Genomic DNA, 22500 nt, shown 5'->3' with positions numbered 1-22500 from the left:
TATATATATAATATATATATATATGATATATTATATATAAAATACAGTGCATACTAGTGTTTCAAATAAAAACAAAGGGATGAAATATGACATTCTTAAGCTATTGCTTCTTTCGAATGAACTCCGTAGTAATAATAATAATAATAATAATAATAATAATAATATAATAAGAAGAAGAAGAAGAAAGAAGAAGAAGAAGACATAATATTTTATATCAGATAGAAGACATAACCTCCGCATACACAAGAATGTAATAAGGTTCGGTTACGGTCGTTGAAAGTGGCTGAAATGTATGTCAGAGGAACTGCGAAACATTGGCACTCCGTAGGGCCCTGTTGCCAGCGGCAGTATGGCACGGCGAGGAGACCCCAAGAACCAGCCAGTCGAGCCTGTGGAATGGGATGTCCGGTAGTCTCTTAAAGCGTATATATAAGTTTGGATTGAAGGCGCGCGTCTGGAAGCAGCGGCAGCAGCAGCAGCAGCCTGGATCCTTTGGCACAATGCCAGGATTAAAACTGGGATATGAGCGACTTCTACCTGGATTCCATGATCCAGGAATAACCTCGTTGCCCCGAACACCCAGTTAAGTCTTTGTGGTTCGAAGGTCGCGCCGTGACCTCTGCTGCAGAAGGCTTCCTCTTCTTGCTGCGTTTGGAGGAATGTTGAGCTGTGCTTTTTTTTTTTTAATTAATTAGTAATGAATGACTGACTGAATGACTACTTCTATGCCCTTCATTCTCAAATTCATTCAAAGTAATTCATTCTCAAATGAATGCTTGAATGACTCCTTTGACGTCATTCATTCTCAAATCCGTACTAGCTAACTGTATGCAATGCAAGATATGGTTGATTGTTTTCAAAATTGAAAACATTAATATTTGTATATAGTATATATACAAGTACGTGTGTATATATATATATTATATATATATATATATATATATATATATATATATATATATATGTATATATATATATGTATATATATATATATATAGTATGGATCTTCATTCCTGAAGTCTCATGACGTTTGGAGAGAGAGAGAGAGAGAGAGAGAGAGAGAGAGAGAGAGAGAGAGACTGGTCAAAAGCCGAATATAGATTATTCCACCGTGAAAAGACAGCGCAATCATAAATATGAAAAATGTTTTTATTCCTCCATTCTCTTTCCCGCTGAGGCACTTTAAAAGACAATCCTTCATTCTCTGACCTTTCTTCTTCTTCTTCCCCTTCTCCTTCTCCTTCTACCTCTTCTTCTTCTTCTTCTTCTTCTTCTTCCCACGTATATAAATCTCAGAGCCTCGGAGTTTCTGATAGATGGTGATGAGGCGAGGACCGTGATCTAATAAGCTAATGGCATGTAATGGGAAAGACCTTTTCAAGTGGGTGGGGGGGATTGTTCAACTTTCCATTTTATCGTATATTTATTAGCGAATGGTTTTATTTGAATGCGTGGCAGGAAGTGGGTGTTTGTGAGTGTTTTGTGTGTGTTTGTATGTACGTATGCATGTATGTATGTGGTGGGCTACCGGGGATGGAGTGCAATTCGTATTTTGGTGTATGATTGATGGGCAGGGTTGCGGAATGGTGGCTTGATCACCGGCCCCTGCCCCCCTCTCATCCTCTCCCCCTCCCCAATATTCCCAGCCCACCCCCCGCGCCCACTCTTAATGTGGATTGTTTTCTCCGGGGGAAACATATGGAAATGCAAGTGGTAGAATAGGGGTGGTGAAAAGGGGATTGTGTCCCTATCCCCACCCCTTCCTCCGGAGGGGGGCGGCTCTGGTTCCTCTAGGGGGTCCAAAATAGTGACATTCCCATCAAAATATTTATTTCTGGGACTGGAGAGAGACAGGAAGTGATTATTGGTGAAGTATAGAATTTATTTTATTTTTTATTCGTATTTTGACTTTTTTTTTCTTTTTTTTGAGGGAAGCAGAAGTTTTTAACGGTGTCGTATCGTATTTTTTAAATGAACTGGAACTAATTTAATCACTTTTTATTTGAGAGGCTCTTTTATTTGCGAGTTTTATTGTAGGGCGAAGCAAGGAATCCGATAAAAACCAGAAAACACGGACCTACAAATAATAGAAATGGTCGGCAGTGTTTTGAGTTATATCATGGAAAACTCAACCTTCTGAAAGTCAAACCTTTTTTTTTTTTCTCTCTCTCTCTCTCTCTCTCTCTCTCTATTTTTTTCTTCTTTTTTTTGAGTCTTTAAAGATGAGTTAGCTCGTGTGATAAGGGAACGTGTAGGTAACTTTAAGATTTTACCAGCCGATGTCTTTTATAACAATGTCGGTGCATCTGCAAAAATGAGGAGCGATTTGCTCTCTCTCTCTCTCTCTCTCTCTCTCTCTCTCTCTCTCTCTCTCTCTCTCTCTATCATATTTTTTTATGCTTTGAAGGTCGGTCCTGCAGTAGTCTTCTACAATGAAAGTGTTTTCATTGTCAGGGGATTCTCTCTCTCTCTCTCTCTCTCTCTCTCTCTCTCTCTCTCTCTCTCTCTCTCTCTCTCTCTCTCTCTCTCTTTATTACTGTAAACAATAATTTTATTGGATTCTTCAACCACGGAACATGTAAAAAAAAAAAAAAACATTATACTTCATATATGTAAAATTAGACCTTTATAGTGTAAAATTAATTTTAACTTTAAATTATTATGGTTTAAAGTGTAAAATACATTTACACTACAGTAAATGTATTTTAAGGTCTTCCATTTGTCGTATTTTAACTACGTTCATTATCATATAAAAAAATACACGTATTATGTATTTTGAGGAAGTCCAGTACGCGTTTTGTAATCGAAGTCCAGTTTTTGTATTTTGAAGTATTCTAGAGTATTTTAAATCCGTCCGTTACCATGTTAAGGAAGTACTGTAAGGCCTATTTTTAAGTATTCTAAGTACTCTCTTTACCAAGAAAAGCCTGGCTGTAAGTGTATTTTATGAATGTTTCCTAAGAGTATTTTAAAGAAATTCCGCGCCATGTCAAACTCTAGTGCCATTGTATTTTAAGTTCCTTCCTCCTTTACCATGTTAAGGAAGTGTACTGTAAGGTGTATTTTAAGCATAGAGGAAGGAAGTGTACCGTAAGGTGTATTTTAAGCATAGAGGAAGGAAGTGTACCGTAAGGTGTATTTTAAGCATAGAGAAAGGAAGTGTACCGTAAGGTGTATTTTAAGCATAGAGAAAGAAAGTGTATACTGTAAGGTGTATTTTAAGCAGAGAGAAAGAAAGTGTACCGTAAGGTGTATTTAAGCATAGTGAAAGGAAGTGTACCGTAAGGTGTATTTTAAGTATTTTAAGCATAGAGGAAGGAAGTGTACCGTAAGGTGTATTTTAAGCATAGAGAAAGGAAGTGTACCGTAAGGTGTATTTTAAGCATAGAGAAAGGAAGTGTACTGTAAGGTGTATTTTAAGCATAGAGAGTGACTTGGCTCCTTTAAGTTTGTCGTGTGACTACAGCTTTAGTGTTCGATAAACGTTCTCTCTCTCTCTCCCTTTCATTTACAGGCATTCCAGTTGAGGAACTAATTTTCAGTGGTATGTACAAAAAGGGATACTATTTTATCTCGCCATAAGTAATTAACGCTTCTTTGATTTCGTCCTTTTTTTAATTTATTCATTTATTTATTTTTTTAGGTTCGGTTTTTCGTTTTGTGCCTTAGACCTCACGGCTGTTTTCTTAGATATATTTTTTATTTCCCTCCAGTAGAAGAGGAGCGCAGTGTCTTTAAAACCCTTGTGTTGTCTGATTTTCTCTCTCGCCTCTTCCAGCAGCAGGTTCCAGGGATAGGTGGGTACAGTCGTATCCTTTTCGTTATTTCCGTTTCGTTTGCATTAGAAGATTTTTGTCCCGTTTTCGTTTTGTCTTTCGCGAGGAAGGTCGAAGGTTCACCACCAAGTGAAATTCACCCACGGAACTTTTAAACGAATTATGAAATTCATACATTCACCAACCCAGAATAATTCGCTGGAGTAAAACTGTGATAATTTCAATATAAAATCCATGAATCAGATAAAATTCATAAACTTAAGAGAACTCACTACTCATTTCCATAAATCGACTCAAATTCCGATTGAAATTCACTGACGTTCATAAATTTACTAATGTAACTGACACCCCCTGAATTATGCAAAGGCCCCTTAAAAGAAAGAAATAAAGAAAGCTCCCCCCCCTTGATATCTATGCATCCATTGGCAGTCACGATTATTCATGAATTAGTTTAAAAAACATTCACCCATTGACATTCACCTGGTCGAGCATCTCAGGTGACACCAATCAGGTCTCTTCTGTTGTTTACCTTTTCAGTTTCGTGCCGTAGTGTTCATGAGACGATGTTGGGTAACATCTCATTATTTACGCCGAGTTGGTCTGAGTTCAATTTCTGTATTTGTTTATATTTACAGGAAGCACAGAGACATCAAAGGAAGTTGTGATGGAAGAGCATAATCGTAATAGAAACTAAATGATTTGGGAAATAATTTGGAAGCATATAATGATCAAAGAATTATATCTTTTTCGAAGCGTCTGCAAGTGAAGCAAAAGAGAAATTCCATGACGAGATTATTATTATTATTTTATTTATTATTATTATTATTTATTATTATTATTATTATTATTATTATTTTATTATTATTATTATGTATAATAAGAAAAATATTTTGGGAGCTTGCTCACACTAATGAAAAATAGAAAATAATTATGGAAATGTGACATTATTAAAAAGATAATGCTTTCCAAGAGTATGGACACATCAATGGGAAATGAAAGCGCTTCTTGATGTAGGCGAATCACTTTGAAGAATAAAAAAAAAAAAAAAAACTTTTAAGTTTTAAGAAGAAAAACTACAGCAAAATTTTTTTTTTTTTTCGTCTGAGAAACCGTCGTGCAATTAGGAGCGTGTTTCTTGTCATGATGAGATATTCCTGACATTATAATAACCTTAAATTATCGGTGCGAAGGGTACAGAGTGCATTCGTCATTTTAATGTTCCGTAAAGCACTATGGCAATTATATAAAATTATGATAGAATTATTGTGATTTAATGGTACGACTAAAGAGAGGTTCCTTTTTCCACTCCGCCCTTCTAATATCTTATTCACGTCGGATCATAATTTCCGGGTCAAATAAGGCTTTCAATGCCCTATAAGACTGTAATCACGTGAATACCATTCTTTTTTATTATTCTTATTATTATTTCCGGTCTGTTTATGACGTTTCCCACATTTTGTTAATTTGGAATACCGGCATCGAACAGTTATTAACTCTATGAAGTCACAGAATTAATATCGCTCCCGACAGCTGAATTCAATGCAGATAAAAAAATAAAGATTAAATGTGCCACAAAATATTATCGATATTTTTAATAATATTTTTGTTCATGTCAGCACGCAGTTAATTCTGCTTTAGACGGCTGAAATCAATTTTATTTCGTGTAAATATATTTGAATGCAAAACCATTTTGAGAAAACGGGTTAAAAAAAAACATTATTTGAATGCGTCATGAAATTCACACAGGCAAAAATATAGATTCAGTATTGCTTTTTAAAAAAAAATTAGACATAAACTTACAAATAGAAAAATGAAAAAATTAGATTATATAGTGAGTCTTGGTACTAAGCAAGAAAGATAAAAATATATAAAAGTACAAATACCCTATATCTCTTAAATTTTAACAAATAAAGGGAAAAAACTAAACGAGTAAAAATAATATATATTCAGTATTTTTAAAAATTTATATAAACTTTAAAATAAAATAAAATTGTGATTATGTAGTGAGTCTTGGTGTTAAACAAGAAAGTAAATCTATATAAAAATAAAAATACCCTATATCTCTCAAATGATAAAAACTAAAGGGAAAAACTAAACTGGTAAAAATATATATTCAGTATCGCTTTTAAAAACATTTTAAATATTACAAATAAAACAAATTTATTTACAGATTGTGATTGTGTAGTGAGTCTTGGTATTAAACATAAAAGATAAATATATATAAAATGCAAAAAGCTTATATCTTTTAAATGTTAAAAACTAAAAAAAAATGTACAGATACCTTTTAAGTACGTCGTGACTTTTAACAACGAAATGTCTTCTGATTGCTGGTGTAAACCCCCCCTGTAATGGATGTAGGAAACATAAAAGCTAAAATCTTAAAAAATAAAAAATATAAAATAAAAAAAGAGAAACACATAAATCACAAAGAGACACAAAGTAGAAAAGCATTACTGTGTCCTAGTGAAGCCTTACTAAAATTTGTCTAAGGGGCGACGAAAGGCCATAAAGGAAACGACTAGAGAGAGAGAGGGTGGGGTGGAGGGGAGAATAAAAAAATGAGAGAGAGAAAGGGGAAAGGGGGATGCATTATTGCCCTCTTCATTCAGAAAGTAAGGGGAATGAAAGGGAGGTAATAAGAGGCCGTCTGTTCTTTATGGCAGCTTTGATAAGGACGGATGCTATGAAAGAGTAATGGTGCTGAATGAATTGGCGACGGTGGAAAACATGTATTATTATTATTATTATTATTATTATTATTATTATTATTATTATTATTATTATTATTATTACTGTTGTTTTGGGGGATTTGTTATTTTGGACACATCTTATTCTTCTTTTTAATTGATTATTATTATTATTATTATTATTATTTTATTATTATTATTATTATTATTATTATTATTATTATTATTATTATTCACGCTGTTGTTTCATGGGATGTTGTTTTATTGGAAGACTGGAAATTTTTTTTGATATTATTATTATTATTATTATTATTGTATGGTGGAAACAGACCTTCATTCAAACAAGTTTTATTAAAAATAATGGCAGAATTCACAGAATTGATTTTATACAATATTCTTTCAATTGAAAGAATATTGTATAAAATCAATTTTGTGAATTCTGCCATTATTTTTAATAAAACTTATTATTATTATTATTATTATTATTATTATTATTATTATTATTATTATTATTTTATTATTATTATTATTATTATTATTGTTATTATTATTATTGAATACCGATGCTTATGTTATATTAACTCTTACATTTATTTAAAACCAGAATACTGTGTGGGAATTGGTTGTTATAAACAACTAGAAACTTTATTATTATTATTATTACTATTATTATTATTACTGCTGCTGTTATAGAAACTGTGGTTTTAATTTGAAAAATCTTTATTTCATAGGTTCAGCATTATTATCATTATTATTATGATTATTATTATTATTATTATTAGTATTGTTATTATTATTAGTATATAAAGCCCTAGTACCAATAGCCGTAGAAGCTATAGAACCTTAGAGTTGGTAGTGCTAGTCATAACTAGTGGGTGTTGTTGCTACTGTTGTAGTTAGAGGAAGTATTTCCATGTCTATTAAAATTAGTTATTACGAGTACTAAAATAAAAAAAGGCATACCATTTCTTAGAATTGCGTGAAATAGTAAACCCACGTCATTTAAATGTATAGTTCTAACCAATTGCTCCCCCCCAGGATTGATATTCTATGTCTTTTAAAACATCTTCCTATTCTAGAGAGTTTTTGGTTATTCTAGATTTTTTTGTTTTCTATTATTACCCAGGATGTCGTGGTTTTCGTCCTCTAGTGCATTTCTCTCACTTGCAATATATTTTTTTTTTTTTTTTTTTTTAATTGTAAGACACCATTCAGATCTAGAACCAACTTATATCTTCCTAAAACTCTTAGGTATAATGGATTCGTCTCCTATGTATATCTTAACTCTCCTAGGACTGGCTCGAAGGATTAGATTTTTATTTACTTAGCGACGGGACCTACGTCTTATTGTGGGATTCGAACCACATTATATCGAGAAATGAATTTTCAGTCACCAGAAATAAATCTCCTAACGAATACATTAACTTTCTAGAACACATAACATCTCTAGTTCTTTTTTCATTTATAATGTCCTTCTAGACTCTACAAAGAGGAATGTGTTGTCCATATATATATATATATATATATATATATATTATATATATATATATATATATATATATATATATATAATGTATATAATTCTTCACATCATTCACGAGGCGCGTATTACTTACTACTTGGACCGACCCTATTCTTCTCTCCTGTTCCACCCTTCTATTATTCTGTTTTAGGTCCGGGCAGTATACGGGCTTTAGGTTAATTGTCCTACCATTTTTTTTCTTTTTATATAAAATAATGGGACATGATAATGTCTGTTGGTTAATAAGAAACCAGAGGTCCTGCTTAAATTCTTAAATATTTTATAACACCAACAGGTCGATTTAACGATAGATAGACAGATAGACAGATATATGTCGACATTTATAATAGACGGTTTAACAGTTTCAAGAACGTCGACATTAGGCTATACTCTGGGTACGCTTATATAAACCCGCAGCTTCACCAGTGTCACACACACACTCTCTCTCTCTCTCTCTCTCTCTCCCCTGGGCCATCTCTCCTCTCCTTTTATTTTATCCTTCTTTTTTTATGGAAACGCATGTATATAAACCTCGATCACGTAGGAGACCAAACCACAAAATGGGACCCAAAAAATTCGGCCCCCGGTTTGCGGCGGCCGGGAAAACTCTGATATATTTCACAACATTAAATAAACTGACATATAAATCATTTTACACCATTCATGGATGGCCCTTGGAGCAACGGAAGGGTTGTGGGAGAAGGGGAGGGTGGGCAAGGGTGGCTTGGGTTGGAGTTGGTTTTGGGTTGTTGGTAGGGAGCCAAGATGGTTGTGGTGGTGTGGGTAGTGGGTAGGCGAGAGGGGACGGTAGAAACTGCATAATATATTTAATTTTCCTTTGTGCTTTTGGGGAAAGCACGGGAGGGTGACCTTGGAGAAGATGCAGGATATTGGGAAGGAAGATTCGCTCCAGAATTCGTTTCCTGTCTCGCATAGGATTTTCAGGGGAGGATTTATTGTTAGATCTTTGGCTCACTCGCTCCATTTTTCTAATCATTTCAAAATTTATGTAGGTTCATTGCGGGAACGATTGGAAACTGAAATCTGTCTTTGAATATCACAGACATTAGATAGTTAAATGTTTTTGTGGACATTTCAAATCCTCTACTAAAACTTTTCATTTACCTAACTTTGCTCAGGTAATGATCGATTATTCAGAATAAATGACGTCCCATTCCGTTTCTTTAGTATTCACTTTACATTGGGTTCTTTCGTGACCTCGCAGAAATTAGTTAGGGTCAAGTGTTAACAGATGATTTAGTTTACATTCTTCGTATTATACTTAACATTGATCAGACAGTTATCCATCAATCATTACGCGCTCTTGATATTGAAGACTATGAATAACGAAAACGCCGAAGAAATGTTAACGCTAATTAAGATTTTTGAGAACGGAAGTTGAAATAAATTTGACGAGTTCTCTTAGGTCCATTTGTCCCAGAGGCATCTAGCCCCAAATGTGAAAGAATGGTCGAAAAGGCTCTTGGCGGGAGGTCGACCATTATAATCCGTTTTGTGGTGATGTACGTCCCTCTAGAATTGTAAGACATTTTCGGGCCATTTGACTTGGGATATTTATGTCGAAACACTCTTCGTAAAGGTCGTTGAATCCCACATTAAGGGAAAAATCACTCGAGTCCTGCGTATATTTGTCATGAATATGGGACGACCGGGAAAACGAAGTTTCCGCTTTTCTCTCTCTCTCTCTCTCTCTCTCTCTCTCTCTCTCTCTCTCTCTCTCTCTCTCAATTTACACTGTCTTACCTCTATACTTTTCTGTATATTTACAATCTGATGCAGGAGGATTTTGGGACGTCGGGAAAGATGGGTGTTTCAACCTTTTTATAATTTACGCTTTGTTACCCCTATACTTTTCTTTATATTCACAATCGGATTCAGGATGATTTTTGTGACGTTGGAAGTTACGTGTTGTCTTCTTTTTACAATTTACACTTTCCTACCTCTATACTTTTCTGTATATTTACAATCTAATGCAGGAGGATTTTGGGACGTCGGAGGTTATGCGTTTTTCTCTGTTTATAATTTACACTTTTGTTACCTCAATACTTTTCTGTATATTTACAATCTAATGCAGGATTTGGGAACGTCGGAGAATATCATTTATACACTGTTATATTTCTTTTCTAAATCTCTGCTGTAATACGGGATTATTTGAGAACTGCGTAGCGTAGCCAAAATGGATAAGGTAAGTCCATAAGAAAAAGCTTTGTATATCTATATTTTTGTTATTGTTGTCATGTGGTTAAATATGTCGTCTTGACTGTATGTGATTTGTCTTAAATGTCTAGTGTAGTGAACGCGTTGTTTGTGGTATGTTAAGTGTATGTTAAGTGTGTAGTGTAATAAAAGTGTTATGCACGTGCTCCTAAGTAGACGTCATACGTATTGTGATGTCATGCATGTTTATCTAAGTACTTTGTGTGTGGTTACAGTGTTTACAGTAAGTGAATTGTTACCCGAATTGTTTATTGTTATTTGTCAATGCAAATAATACCTGTATGATTCTTTACCTGTTGGATTTGTGATAATTCTGTACTGATTGTATCTTGCCTAATTCTTGCTCTGTTATGTACGTTTTCAAAGAAATTTATCAGAATCATAAATTGTCAAAAATTGAATGTTGCTGTAAAAAGTAAGTTGATGTAACATTTAATCTTTTTACTTGATTTTTATTATTTTCCATTTCTTCCGCAATTGTTATTCTTTCTAAATCTGGCCAACTCACTTCATCAGGAAAAAGCATAAATTGAATAATCTCGGAAACAAAAAATATGCAGGAAAAGAAAGGTTCGGAAAACGAAGGTAGATTCATTTTTTAAGTGATATTTTTCATTAAACTTTTTATTCTGTCTGTCTCCTACCCTCAACAAGAATGGTGAACAGAAATGAAAACAAATATACAGTTAATATGGGGAAACTAAAAACCCCAGAACTCGTGTTTCGATTCTGTTTTCCCATAAGCTATAATCGGGCCTGGGCTACATAAGAGTACTAGGTAGCCCCGGGACTCATCGACCTCAGTATTTATAGAATAAAAGACATTTCAGACCAAAAGTTAAAAATAGTGAAAATAGCAAAGATTGGGAGAAGTAAATATAATAACGAAAAGTAAATGGAGATCACGGCAAAAAAATATATCCTCCCTACTTCTTCTTGCTTCTTTTTCTCATGTGTTTTGCGAAAAAGAAAAATGCGTAAGAAATAATCGGAGAGGAAGAAGAAGGGGGGATGGGTCTGAATACGTTTTATATATTTTTTTCGGGGTGGGGGACGGTTCTTTCCTTTTGTCGAGTAACATCATTTTTATTTTGTAAGTTGTAATACAAAAGAATTTTTTTCTGGATATAAAAATAATTATATTGTCAGAATATTTTTTTCGTTTTTTTCTTGTTCACTAATACTCTATAGAGAAACACATAAGAACGGCAAAAGAAAGTATATGTGGAAAGTGAATAAAACAAGAAAACAGTGAATATCAAATTTGATCCTGTTGCACAAAAAGGACAAAAAGAAAAAGGGTGTAAAAGAAATGTAGTAAGTATAATGGAATACCTTGCAAAAAGAATAAATAAATAAATAACTACTTCTTACAAAAAATTAGGGGGAAAAACGATGTAAAGAAATATGTAGTGGGAAAGGAGGAGGTCTTACCTTCCTCAACAACCTCCCCCCCCACCTTGCAACGCCCCCAAAAAAAACAACCCCCACCCCCAAAAAAAAAAATCCCTGGCATAAGAAGATGGTTGGTCCATAGAGTATCGCCCACCCATTCCGCTCCCCCCGAAAAAAGATTGCCCAAAAAAATTATTCCTGAAAAAAAAAAAAAAAAAAAAAAAAAAAGAAAAAAAACAAAAAAAAAAAAAAAGATGGTGCACAGGGTGTCGAAATACTTCTTAAGAGAAGGAACGTGCAATTTCCTCATCCTGCTTTCCCTCCATGCAAATGACATACTTGCTTCTGCAGGAGTCGATCGTGTTTGCAGCGTGGGCGCGCTCTTGACATCCCAGGGCTCAAGTTCCTTCTCGCTCGTGGGATTTGGGAATGAATCTCTGTACTTGCCAGAAATTGGTCCATCGGAAAATAATTTCTCTCTCTCTCTCTCTCTCTCTCTCTCTCTCTCTCTCTCTCGTCTCTCTCTCTCTCTCTGTAAGGTGCTTGTGCATTATTATTTTTGGCATTTTCGATTCCAAATGCGCACACACGTGTGTGTTAATTCCTAATTCCCATACCATATATATATATATATATATATATATATATATATATATATATATATATATTATATATGTGTGTGTGTGTGTGTGTGTGTGTGTGTTACGTATATACATATATATATATATTATATATTATATATATATATCTATATATATATATATCATATATATATATATATAGATATATTGCAGATGAGCAAATTTTTAAAAAAAAAAAACCCTCAAATTGGTCCCTACGACTTCCCAATGTAACAGAAACAGCCAGTGACAAAAAATCTTACTGAACAAAGAAACTGTAATGTTTAAAAAAAATAACCTAGATAAACATCCGAGATGTGCCGATTTTTATATACTAGTTTCTTATGAAAGTAACCTTATTTCTTTACTTTCTGCAAAAGCGTATACGTAATTAATTCACGTGGGATATTCGAAATGACTAATATTCCCTCCACCCATCTCATATGTGATTGGTTTCCTAGTTCTGAAGTGGTGAGACTGACCTCCTCTTCCTTCCTCCTCCCCTGCCCCCCCTCTCTCTCTCTCTCTCTCTCTCCAACCCCTCCGACCTCATCTCTCTCTCCTCTCTCTCGCTCTTTCTCTCTCTCTCTTTCCCAGGTTCGAATACATTTAGATGCTCGCCAGGCCAAACCGAAGTGAAGACTCATATTACGTTTCTCGTAATTTGTTATTTATTGATTTTGCTAACAAATATATAAGTGAAAGTTATTTTACACAATAGCATTAATCGCACATGTATCCATTTGACAACTTTTTATGCATTCTGTATGATCTTACTCTTGATGTACTATGCATACTTATGAATAATGCTTACGATTTGATATCCAACAAGTATATGTTTAAAATTCTCATATATGATGGTATCATTCGCAAATATATACGTACCTTTATTTTTTAGGATTTTTTTTTAAGGGGGCCCACTTTACCGTCTTTCTCTCTGAAAGTTTGTGTGTCCGTGATGAATTATGCTGATGATGACGAATACGTTTCATGGGAAGAGTTCAAGGTAATATATGATGCAGTAAATCTTGGTAAATTATACGAAGAGTGAATGTCTGGTATTTTTATTATTATTATTATTCTGCTTTTATTTTTCCTCTTGCTCTGAATATTACCATGAACATAAATATATCTTTCCAAATCTGGCACTTTATTTTCCAGCCAGCGAATATTTTCTGAAAGCGCTTTCAAAGTGTTCTGTAATCTTTTTTGAAAGTAAAAAAAAAATAATAACCCATGACTTACCGAACATAATTTTGCTCTCATTTTGACAAGCAGATAAAAGCAGAATTTAGAAAATAAGGATAAATTGTCCCAGAAGGAAGAGTAAGACTCACGTATACGTAATTATGACGAATAATTCCATAATAACGACTCGGAGAGAGAGAGAGAGAGAGAGAGAGAGAGAGAGAGAGAGAGAGAGAGAGAGAGTATTTAGGCAACTACGTACGTTCGCAGCAAGAGATAATTTCGTAATTTACCCTTTTACACATAAGACTTTTTTCGACGCTTACATAGGGCGAAATTTACGCTTTTGTATACAGCGTAACGAACTCAAGAGAAATTTATTTTTCCAGAGACTTCTGCCATTACTGAAGGAAAGAGAGGTCTTTCAATGTCGTTAGCATATTTTATCTCTCTCTCTCTCCTCTCTCTCTTAGTATTTCAGTGGGTGTTGTGTGTTTCTGTGTACCTAAAAAGGAATTGGTGTCTATTCGACATGTTACTCAGGAAACATACGTAGTGCAATATTTATTAACTTATTATGGGCTTAATGTTACTTTAATCATACTTAGGAAACATGTATTTTGCTGTATTTATTAACTTATAAAGGGCTTAATGTTACCTAGGAAACATATTTTGCTGTAATTGTCAACTTTTCCTGTGCTTAATGTTACTCAGAAAATATAACCTATACGTTGCTGTAATTATCAACTTAGTATGGGCTCAGTGTTACTTAGGGAACATATATTTGCTGTATTTTATTTAACCGGGGCTTAATGTTGGACTTAGTTTTAACAATATTATGTTTTCCTTAATGTTACTTAGGAAACATTATTAACCGGGGGAACATATATTTTGCTATTTTTATTAACTTGTTACGGGCTTAGTGTTCCTTATGAAACATATGTTGGTGTATTTATCAACTTGTTACTGGCTTAATGTTACTTAAGAAACATATTTTGCTGTATTTATTACAGTATTTAGGGCTTAATGTTATATGTGAAAAGTAACCAATGTTATTTGTTTTAAATTGTTAGATATCAATTGGCCTTCCATGTGTATGTGTTTATGAACAACTAACTTTGTTCAGCCAGGATATATGGTTCATATTCCACGGTATTCAGTAGTGGTCCATTTTATTAATGATGAACTCTATAAAATTATTTTCGAATGGAGTAAAAATAGATAAATTAAATCAATATTTACTAAATAGAGATGCGAAAACAGTTGGAACTCGTTATTTATTAGTTTTAAAAAATGCTATCTGTTTGGGAAACATCCTAGCCTGAAGAATAAACCGGAATAAAAATAAGAAATAAAACACTTTCAAACGTCCTAGCCTGAAGTCTAAGCTGGAATAGACACAGAAAATAAAACACCTTCAAACGTCCTAGCACGGAGAATAAACCGGAACGAAAATAAAAGATAAAACACCTTCAATCGCCCTAGCCTAAAGAATAAACCGGAATAGGAATAAGAAATAAACACCTTCAAACGTCCTATAGCACGAAGATTAAACTTGACGAATAAAAGAAAACGAAATAAAAGATAAAACACCTTCAATCGTCCTAGCCTAAAGAATAAACCGGAATAGGAATAAGAAATAAAACTCCTACAAACGTCCTAGCAAGAAGACTAACCTGGAATAGAAATAAGAAATGAAACACCTACAAACATCCTAACCCGAAGAATAAACCGGAATGAAAATAAAAAAAATAAAACCGGAATAGGAATAAGAAATAAAACACCTTCTTACATAGGAAATTGCTAAGCTGCCTAACGCATCACCCTCAGGTACGCGTCCGGAAGATATCTTTGCGTGTGCAGGAGCAATTCACGGCGTAATAGTGGCATGTCGATGTGGAATAATAGGCGCTGGATCCGCTCGCACTCTTTTTTAGAAAGTAGCACAGCTCTCTCTCTCTCTCTCTCTCTCCTCTCTCTCTCAGGTAATTCGATACTGAGAATATTCATGTAATATTTACGTCTCTCTCTCTCTCTCTCTCTCTCTCTCTCTCTCATAATTCGATCCTGTAATATTCTATAATATTTACTTCTCTCTCTCTCTCTCTCTCTCTCTCTCTCTCTCTCTCTCTCTCTCTCTCAGGGGATTTGAAACCGATATCATTCATCTACACACATACATATATGTGTGTGTGTGTATATATATATATATATATATATATCTATATATATAATATATTATTATTATATAATATATATATATATATCTATATGTCTATTAATTATATATGTGTGTGTGTGTGTGTGTGTGTGTGTGTGTGTGTGTTGTGTGTGGGTGTGTGTGTTTGTTTCCTTATACTCACTTCATCTGAGCTCCTCGTCTTGAGCATTAATTTCCAGATGCATTCATTCCGTCCCCGTATATGTCTCTGCTGTGCAACGTTTCGAAGTAGGGGAACCCACCGCCCCCTAAGGTACAGAATTTGTGTATCGGGTCTAAATTCAAGAGAATTTAGGTCCATTAGCATAGGGCGACGTTACTGGGAAGTTGCGGGAAATAAGGCGGGGAGAGAGAAAGAGAGAGACAGAGAACGTATATGCCATTAAATTCTGAAGATTATGTAGAAGTTCCACGATCTGTAACGTTCATTTTTCATTTTAGTTTATAGCAACTCATTCTATTATTTTTTTTGTAGGTAATACCAATTAGATAGCATCTATATCACCTTGGCTGCTCTGTAGCCTTTTATCCTCATTCCTCATTAAGTAGGTCTTCGTCAGGAGCGTCGTGAAGGTTACTTGTAGGTGACACGTCCTCGGCCTTTTCTAACGCGCCGTGCGACGGTAGAAAGCCGAAAGAGGGGTGATATAAAATCGCTCCCTTTTGTCTCAGAGGCCTACTTGTCTGGAGCCTCTGACTGAATTCATTTACGCTACACGCGGGCTCGGTCTCTTCTCGGACCCCAGGAGCGCCATTAAGTCTCGGAATTTACGCCCGGCAAATTGTCCCAGAGGTGCACCTTATGCGTAAAACACAACACAGAATAGTTTTCGGTTGGCTTGAGCACTGCGCGGTTGAACGCGCTCATAGAAAACGGGGGGAAAGGCCGAGGGGGGATAACTGAAGGAAATGGTTCGCGACTCGTGATCGCTCATAGTAGAGCAGGACATGCGAATGGGATTAAGGAATGATACTACTTAATGATAGGCATTTCTACCCCGCGATCATCACAGCGGTTGATTATTCGCGCTAATCACGTTGGCGTGTCTCCGTGATGGAGATTTGGCTGTGCTGAGTATAACGGACTCGATGTTTACTAAGCGTTTGTCAGGATATGCCTTTGTCACAAAATCATTATGCATTTATGGGGTTCAATTACTGGAGGGGTTTCCCCTTTATTATGATGGCTGGGATTAATTCTCCCCTTCCCCTCCCTCTTGTTTTGCGTTGCCGAATGTCTGCCCTTTGTGGCGCCCATTCCATGCTGAGTACTGCTCGTCCCAGAGTGTCTTTTGTGGAGATCAATATTGCTTTCCGTATTTTTCTAAGTCCGTTTAATGTCAGGTGATGTAAAGGGATGTAGACGTGATTTCTTTGTGGAATAAATTGCTTAGAAATGGAAAATTTCGCTCTTTTTCTAATTTTGAAAAGAATTGTTAAAATTGTTAAAAATATTATTCACTCATATTACAAAGTTTCTGTTGAATTCCGATTTGGAATTCAGACTTTCTTTCATATCCTACATTCTTATGACGAAAATGTCTGATTTAATCATCAAAAGATCTTTTTTTATAATGCAAATTGACTGGCATGGAATCGGCTGTAACGAAATAATTTACGCAGTTTTATTAACTTTGACGTGAATTTAAAATAATCACATTAAGACGGTTTTGATACATAACCTAATTCATTTAACTATGTTTTTTTATTCAGTATAAATATAATACCTGCAGAAATGTATCCATATTTTCATATATATTGCAAATCATATTTGTTACCAAAATTTAATTAAACTAATAACGGAAGTATTCGTGACGTACATTGCAATATCTTCAAGAATTAAATATCTATGCTTTCATATCTATTGTCAGTCGTAATTTTACCAAAAATTGATAAGAGTAACACTTGACTGACATTTAAGAATATTTTTTTATCCTGTCAAATCATAATTGGCACCAAAAATTGATACAACGAATAATGCAAATATTCTTGATTTACATTCCAGAACATTATTTTTATTCCGTCAAATCATAATTATTACCAAAAATTGATACAACGAATAATGCAAATATTCTTGACTGACATTACAGAATATTATTTTTAGGCCATGAAATAATAATTTTTACCAAAAATCAATAAATAACAACACTAACGAAAATATTCTTGATTGACATTCTGACATTGCAAAATATTCTTTTTTATGCCTTCAGATCATAATTTTTTACCAAAAAACTGAAACAACGAATAACACAGACATTCTTGACTGACTTTACCAAAAAAAAAAAAAAAAAAAAAAAAATACAAAAAAAAAAAAAAAAAAAAAAAAAAAAAAAAAAAAAAAAAAAAAAAAAAAAAAAAAAATCCCTTCGTGCCATCAAGAAGGCGATCCTGATTAAATACACTTTTCTAATTTAATTACCTCTGCCGTTTTGTGCCGCGTAATTCGTCCGAAGTAACTCGCCGCCGGAAATTTACCGCACAGGATGGTAGGGTGAAGAAAAATCGGCCATAAAACGTTCATTGCAATGGAGTGATGAACGTTTATGGAGAAGCATTAGAAGGAGAGAGAGAGAGAGAGAGAATGTTGGAGGGATGAGTGTTGGATGGTGGGGAAAGATTGGAAGAGCGTTAGAAGGAAAGACATTGGAGAGAGAGAGAGAGGAGAGAGAGAGAGAGGATGTGGGGCAAGTGTAGGGTGTTGGAGAAAGAATGGAGGAGCGTTAGTAGGAAAGACATTGGAGAGAGAGAGAGAGAGAGAGAGAGAGAGAGCGAGTGGTGGGTGTTGGAGAAAGAATGGAGAAACATTAGAAGGAAAGACATTGGAGAGGAAAAGTGCTGAGAGAGAGAGAGAGAGAGAGAGAGAGAGAGAGAGAGAGAGAGAGAGAGGCGGTTGAGGGTGAAAAGAGGGAAATGAAACGAATAAGAAAGTGGAAGAAATGCGATCTAGAAGTACGAATGTGTAAAATAGAAGATATTTGGTAAACACTTCTGAAGAAGCATAGGAAGGAAAGAGTTGGGTTAGGAAGAGACGAAGGAAAAGACCTAGAGCCAAAGAGAGAGAAAAGAAAGAGTGAAAAAGAAGCCATGGGATAAACAAAAGGTGAGAGAGAAAGAAAATATAATAATAAAGCGTTAAGACATTGAACAGCTGTGTCCGAAAAACAAAGAGAGAGAGAGAGAGAAAGAGAGAGGTCGTTGATGGTAAAATCTGAAACACTTTTGTCCTTAGAGAGAAGAAATATGAAAAGAGAGAGAGAGAGAGAGGGCGTTGATGTTAAAACAACTTCTTCATGGAAAGAGGGAATATGAGAGAGAGAGAGAGAGAGAGAGAGAGAGAGAGAGGGTGTTGATGTTAAAACACTTTCGTCCTTGGAAAGAGGGAATATGTGAGAGAGAGAGAGAGAGAGAGAGAGAGAGAGAGAGAGAGAGTCCGTTGATGGTAAAACACTTTCGTCCTTGCAGGGAGGGAAGATGAAAAAGGGTCGAATAAAGGAGAGAGAGAGAGAGAGAGAGAGAGAGAGAGAGAGAGAGAGAGAGAGGATGAATTATGTTAAGGGCTTAGCAATTGGCTACTCGAGTGTGGAGGGTCGCTGACGGGGATTCGGAACAGGAATTTCACGAGTATTTTTCAGAGAGTCAAGTATTCCAGGTCAAGAGGGGCCATAGCTGTGTAGGGGTGAGAATGAGAGAGGTATGATGATACGTAAGGGATGAGAATGAGAGAAAAGTGATGATGATGATGATGATGATGATGATGTGTAGGGGTTGAGAATGAGAGAAGCATGATGATACGTATGGGATGAGAATGAGAGTAAAGTGATAATAATATGTAGGGGTTGAGAATGAGAGAAGTACGATGCAACGTAGGGGATGAGAATGAGAGAAAAGTGATGATGATGATGATGTGTTGGAGGGAGAATGAGAGAAGTACGATGATACGTAGGGGATGAGAATGAGAGAAAAGTGATGATATTGATGTGTTGGAGTGAGAATGAGAGCAAAGTGATGATGATGTGTAGGGGTTGAGAATGAGAGAAGTATATGATGATGTGTAGGGGCTGAGAATGAGAAGAATATGATGATGATCTGTAAGGATCATATAGAAAAGAGAGCTAGGGAGAGGAAGAAATGTCAATATATGTTAAGGGTATGTAATCGAAGTCATTATTATGGTTGAGAGAGAGAGAGAGAGAGAGAGAGAGAGAGAGAGAGAGAGAGAGAGAGATAGATTAGAGAGAGAGACTTATAAAAAGAAATTGAACCTTATAAAGAAAGAAAAGAGACAGAGGAAATAAATGATTAAAAGCTTTCCCTTTTAAATTAACTTTTTTTATCTTTGCTAAACTGATTGTTAAATAATTCGAATTAAAGCTTTTACTTCCTAAATAAATAAATAAAAAATGCAAGAAAGAATAATTAAACACAAATAAGGTTTAGATGGACGAATAGATAATTTTCGTACATGGAGGATAAATAGATAAGGCTTTCACAAGGAAAAGAGGTATGAAAAGCGTTTAACAAGAAAAATAAACAAATTAAAGATTTTAAATTGAAAATAAGGAAATTAGAGTTTTTGCATGAAAGAATGAATATATGAAAGCTTTACATGGAAAGAGTGAGAAATCAAATCGCTCGCATGCAATGATGAATAAGGTTTAAACTTTTATGCTGAAGAACAAATAATTCAAAACTTTTTTTTGCTTAAGAACAAAGCATTCAAAGCATTGTTGCTCAAGAACAAATTATTCAAAGCTTTTTTTGCATGCAATACAAATAACACAAATGAATAAAAACTTGTTCAAGGAAGAACAAATAAGTCAATACGTGGTCAAGCAAAAAACAAATAACACAAATAAGTCAAAACTTGTTCATGCAAGAACAAATAAATGCAAGCTTTCTCATGTAAGAATAGGTAAATGACAGGTTTTGTTTGTAAGAAAATATTAATGGAGACGATAAAAAAAAACTGTTTCTCTATCCAGTTGAAAAAAAAAAAAACCACAAGTCTTCGCATTAATATCATTGCTTGATTGGCAGAATGAACTTGCGTCCTCATTAAACTTACTGGGAGCGAAAGGTTCTTCATCATCCACCAATGAACACATTTCCTCAGACAAATGGGTTCCTCCATCTGAAACTCCTCTCCCATCCCCTCCCCCCCCCTTCTTGTGGAGGATCGGGGCAATTCCTTTTCCTGCGAGCTGAAAGGAACAAAGAATTATGGCTGAGTAGGAGAGAGTTAAAATGAAATAATGAAGGCCAGTGCAAGTGGTTACCTTAAAAAAAAAAAAAAAAAAAAAAAACTTGGACGCCGGCATTGGTGGTCAGTCAAGTTCAGAACTTGTGATCTATTGCAAGAAAACTCTGCTCCCTCTCTCTCTAATCAAATCTCTCTCTCTCTCTCTCTCTCTCTCGTACCGCAACGCCGCAGACTAACTCGTAAGGTCCGGAGTGCATTTTCCAATATTTTTAAAAGGATTTCTGTACGTCTGCGAAATATATTTTCGATTGTCTATTTTAAATTCAGCAGGGGAGAGAGAGAGAGAGAGAGAGAGAGAGAGAGAGAGAGAGATGTGTGGGTGTTTGCGTGTGTTTGTTTATATGTCTGTTTTATTAATTGTTTTCACGTTTTAAAATATACGTCCATGGTTTCACAGATTCAGAGTAGAATTAACGTACACATGCGCTTGGAAATAGTTGTTTATATATATATATATATATATGTATAATATATGTTGTATATATATATATATGTAGAATATTATATATATATAATATATATATAAGAATATATATATATATATTATATAATATATATTATATATATATATTCTATATATATGATCTATGAAGATAACGTCTACTACTGGCCAGAGGATCCGATTGACAGTCAGTTGCACCACAGCGGAAAAGCATTGTGCGGTTTCTGCCGAATTAAAGTGTTCGGTTTTGGAAGCATAAATGAATGTTGGAAGTGTTTACAACCGCAATGTGCAAATGAAGTGTTTGAATATCAAAAACATTTATTGGCGAGACTGTTTGACCTACGAGCGAGAGTTAGGATTGTTTCTGAAAGAAGTGAGGCGGCATTGCGTGTGATATGAACAAATTATTTAAGTAATCATAAAGGTTTAGTTTTCTTATTCAGAACGAGATTCAGAATGCAGGAAAAGAAGTATCTCGGGAGGGAGAAAGAGAGAGGAGGAAAAGCATCATGGGAGAGAGAAAGAGAGAGAGAGAGAGAGAGAGAGAGTCTAATTAGAATTTTGAAAGGATATCTCCGGCAACTCAAAAGGAGAAAGAACGAAAATGAACGTAGCATCGAATAAACATAAAATCTCGGCATTGGGTCACATTGAGACCCGAAGTTCAACGGAGTGCGCGCCAGTGTGTCTAGAGCGCATGCGCCGACCGACGTCGGCAGAACTGAGGCCAACGGAGCCCCGCCAGAAAGCAACCCCTTTACGGTATTCCGTGATTCCTGGGGATTAAAAGGAGGCCGTAAAAGTTGTTGATGGGTATCGTAACGGGATAAGATGAATGTGTTAATGTGTGTGTGGGATTGTTTGTGGTTGTTTGCGGATGATTGTTATGGCTCCTGTCCGGTTGTTTACGTTTGTGGTTGTCTGTTCGTCTTGGATGGTGGGGAGTGCATATGATAGTGAGGAATTTTCTGCGTGACTTGGATAGTTTGTGATGCTCTTGGTTCGTGTTGATTTATTGAACGTTTTTTTTTTTTCTGCTGTGCTCGCTGTCAGAAAGGTAGTACATTCCATTGCAAGCGTAAGATTTGTGTGATGAGGGTAAATCGCGCCTGCAAGCATATTGGCTTAATCCTTCAAGCAATAAAAGA

The 22500-nt window shown here is 35.1% G+C and overlaps 1 protein-coding gene across 2 annotated transcripts in view; it reads left to right on the top strand.

Annotated features, from left to right (window-relative positions):
• The window catches only part of LOC135195770 (teneurin-m-like), an 823709-nt gene that overhangs the window by 289232 nt on the left and 511977 nt on the right, over positions 1–22500 (top strand). Inside the window, exon 3 of one of the 2 annotated variants that reach the window (XM_064222226.1) lies at positions 3515–3544. The exons of the other annotated variant lie outside the window; for it this stretch is intronic. The gene's annotated coding sequence lies outside the window, so the exon portion shown is untranslated. The remainder of the gene's footprint in view (positions 1–3514; positions 3545–22500) is intronic. 2 annotated transcript variants of the gene reach the window in all.

The sequence above is a fragment of the Macrobrachium nipponense genome, chromosome 16 (genome assembly GCF_015104395.2).
Source record: "Macrobrachium nipponense isolate FS-2020 chromosome 16, ASM1510439v2, whole genome shotgun sequence".
Classification (NCBI taxonomy): domain Eukaryota; kingdom Metazoa; phylum Arthropoda; class Malacostraca; order Decapoda; family Palaemonidae; genus Macrobrachium; species Macrobrachium nipponense.
Note: the sequence above shows the minus strand (reverse complement) of the source record. Positions and strands in the feature narration are given on the sequence as shown.